The sequence below is a fragment of the Solanum dulcamara genome, chromosome 12 (genome assembly GCF_947179165.1).
Source record: "Solanum dulcamara chromosome 12, daSolDulc1.2, whole genome shotgun sequence".
Lineage (NCBI taxonomy): Eukaryota > Viridiplantae > Streptophyta > Magnoliopsida > Solanales > Solanaceae > Solanum > Solanum dulcamara.
In genome coordinates, this window is record NC_077248.1 from 31,425,948 (window position 1) to 31,430,386 (window position 4,439).

The following is a 4,439-nucleotide window of genomic DNA, read 5'->3' on the forward strand; positions in this document are numbered from 1 at the left end:
CTTGAAATATTATTTTTATTTACAGAAAACAAACTATTTTCACCATTACAAAGTTCATGTTTAGCAAACAAATTAACGATTTAAAAGAGTACCATTTTGGTGCTAAATCTCTTAAGGTTATTTTTTTATTAGAGTATTCCTTTTGTAGTTCCTAAAAAAATATAGCAATTTTAACAATCAACCCACCATTTCTCCAACAAAAAAAAAGAAAGTAAAAATGACCTTTTTTAGATGAAAAAAAAAGGATCACTTTTGTAATAATTGAACAAATTTCACAATTGTTTTGTCTTCTTCTTTATATTTATAAGGAAAGTAACAAGCCAGCCATTTGTGTAAATAGTTGCATGGGACCAAAATTATTAGGAAAAAAAGAGAAAAGCAACCAATATATGAAGAAAATCGTGAAACATGCTTATCCACAAGTGTGCACATATAAAAACAAAGAAAGAAAAAGTAGTCAAAAAAGAATATACTTTTCACTACAATATAGTAATCTCTAGAAGCACCCTCCTCTTTATTGGTGTGTATGTGATATTCCACGCAATTTAGTGATTTACTCTAGATAAAATTATGAGTGAAATAACTAACCTAATGTATTTCAATATAGCAGTAAAAATAATAAGTAAAGAATAAAATATTTTTACATTGAAAACATCCGGCTCAAAAGGTATAAAAATACATGACTTATACCCCTATAGGATTAAACTTCAACTTCACTAAATCATTGAGCCTCAACAGTTTACGATTACAAACTCTTTAATCTAAGGAATTAAGCCTAATTTCTAAACTTTAAGTTATGAGTTTAGATTACAACTCTCGCAACCCTAGGAACTAACTTTAATTCCTAAACTTCAAGTTATGAATTCATATTACAACTCTTAAAATCATAGAAACTAACTATAATTCCAAAACTACAACAAAAACCTCCCAAGGTATGTGTTTCCAAGTCTTTGAGTTATCCCAACATGAAGAAAACACTCCTAATTTAGCTTATAGCTCACTAAACTAAGATTAAATTAACATTACAACTAAATGAACAAATCCTAAAACATAACTCTATGATAGGACCTGAGTTTTCAATGTGTTACTTCAATCTACTAGTAGAACTTGCGCAGTCAATCTTACAATTACCCTTTTTGCTTTGTAAGTGCACACTTATTCTGGATGACTTCACCTTTATTTAAGCACAACTATTCATAGACACGAAATCTCCTGTCTTAGAGTTCTACTGCAAGTGAGATTTCTTCTTCAATTCAAACTCCTTGCGTCTTTAGACTACTTCTTCAAATCAAACTCCTTGATTCTTTGGACTCCTTAAATTCAGCGTATGTTTGTTTCCTTGAGTTTTATCACGAAATTAACATTATACATTTCCTTATTTCTGCACTCTTGTCTTTATTCATTTTAAGAGCTTGTCCAAATTCAACTGCCCGTGACAGTGTACCTTTCGACCATGTTGACTGATGTGTTTCATATTTCTTTGTCAATCATCAAAACTACATAAGTCCCAACAAATTTCCCCTCTTTGATGATGATAAACCTTTTGTCTTTGTGCATTCAAACATTTTTACCTTTAGGTGCTGAAGTATGAAATACTAGAATGAAGCAGGTTAGTCAATGGGTTATAAACACTATACAACCTTTATCTTCCCCCTTTTGGCATTATCGAAAAGTTGTTACAATCCTATAATATACTAGCTAGATTTATTACTTAAACAATTCATGGCCACTGAAGTTATCACCAAGACAATCAGATAACTACTTGATGCAACATTACAATGTATTAGCCAGAGTTATTAGTTAAACAATTCATGGCCACTGGAGCTATCACCAAGATAAAACGATAACTACTTCATGCAACATTATAATGTATTATAGAGAGCAAGAACATGCATCATTGAAGAAAAAGATAATCATTCTATTAAAATGTCAGAGAATGTCAATATCCATAAACGGTGACAATTGTTCAGTCTATTTGATTGAATTGATAGATTTAGCATAAGATCCAATGGATAAAGTGAAAAAAATTAAGGACTAGTAAAGAAACGAATACTGAATAGGAGTGGAATAAATATAGGGGAACAATGGTTGGAAAGCAAAGAGGAGGATGGAATTGGTGGCAACAATGTGTCAACAGACAAATAGTTTCAGCATTTTCAGCTCTTTCTCTATCAAGATCAGTTTGTAAAGCTTCAATCCTACTCTGAAGGACATTATTTCCTGTGAGTTGCATAAGAATCCTTCAACAATTTTATAGGTGAAGGAAATTATGTCACGACCCACCCCATAGGCCATGACGGGTGCCCGAATTGGACACACACGTGTACCCTCACCAACTATACCTAATTCGTCTCCTGTTTATACTCAGAATGCACTAATAGATAAGAGAACATACAAGCTGACAAGATATAGTAGCATATAGGGTCGTTCCATAATACACATATACACGAGCCGATAAGGCTACTGCGACACAAGGAACGCCCAAAATCATAAGTCATATTAGTATAGTTGTATGTACATACATAAGCAACACATATACAACCCACGTACACACACAACCCACATACGTATCCACAGACCTCTAAGAGTAAGAAGAACAGTAACATAAGGTGGGACAGGGCCCCCACCGTACCCGAGAACAAAAATATATACATCAAAGTTAGGTACCAAAACTAGGATCCTGCACAAAGGAACACTTCTGGACCGCTGAGTGGGACTCCTATGCTGACGGATCCCCAAGCTGTATATTTGTACCTGCGGGCATGAACGCAGCCCCCCAAAGAAAGGGGATTAGTATGATATATATACTGAGTATGTAAAGTGTAGCAAGACATAACTGGAAGCATATCAGAAACAGAAAGGCAAGGGATAAAGTATATCATAAAAGAAGCCTCTGTACCTGTACTCTGTGAACCATAAAAGGATGCATGCTCAAATTATATCATATAGACGGCCCTATCAGGGGTCCGGTGAATATATCTATAAGATCATCATACTCTCGTACCATCACCGCCTTATTACAACCCATCACCATATATATATTTATACATACGTATCCCGGCCTTTTAGTGAGGGGCTCGGTGAACAATATAATAAATTGTGCACAATTACTATTTCCGGCCCGAGACTTGGTGAAAAAAATATTACAGTATACACGAGTGGAGTTGTGAGTAACTATATGCAATTTAAATCGACATCAGAGACTTGACTGTATAAGAGGACTAAGCTATCGTCTAAGTATTCGAGTAATAGTATAGTCATCTTAGTTGCCCTCTAAATGCCATTAGGGGCTATATTAATTAGCATCTCGAGGTCCCTATACATATACTAAAGTAATGCTAACCATTTAAGAACTTCGGAGCACTTGCCTTCATATAGTCCTATGACTAGGAGTCCGTATATTCATTAAGTCCTCAGTATATAAACGATTCAAGGAAAGTAGCTTAACTATCATAAAAGTTCAACATTCAAAACTAAATAAAATACCCTTAGGAATGGAATCACTTTAGAGAGTATATCACTTTTTACTTACCTCTACGACATGCCAAAAGAAGAGAAGGGATAGGTTTCACATACATCTTATGGACTCCCCATAATTGTGTTCACGTCGTTGCCCTCGAAACCTATTTAATACGGAATTAATGCAAGTATTAACAACCTTAGACTTTTAAGCAACTTATACTACCCACGAGTATTCATAGCATTCATTCCCTCATACGGCAGCACCTCCCCTATAATGTGCCCTATCCGAATTTCCAATTACACTCCTAATATGTACATCCAACCAACAACAACAACCTGCAGCATATGTTTAAGCAATTCATATCCACAATATACAACATAAACTTCAAACGACTCGCTCGAAACTACGATACCAAAATAGAGTTTCTAGTTTCCATTTGGCAAAATCTTTAATTATACGAAATGGAGGGTCGGGTTGCTGCAACCAAAAGCACCCATACCTATTTTAGAGAATTTTCCATCACCTCAACATAACACCACACAACCATCAACTGCAGCATCACAACCATATCACAACACAACCTACTATTCAACTTTAATCTAGCTATAACGACTTCAATTTAGATTTATTGCTAATATCGATCATTCCTACGACTTTCTCATGCTTCCAGCAACAAAAAAGATGTGTAACACACCTATGATAATACCATAAACTTGAAATTGGAAGCAAAGAACTTACCTTTCCCGAAATTGGCCAAAACTAGCCGAAACTTCCCTCGGAAACTCTTCTAACACGATTAAAACGTCGTGACTGGTTGCTATCCGTTTTTTGCTTCCCCAAACCATGATTTTATAATATTAATACCTCCGTATCATTGTGGTATACCCTAGATAATTAATACACGGAACAAAATCGGGACTTACCTATTTTTTTCTCTCTTAGGCCGTCACTTTTGTTTCCTTTTTGTTCTAATATT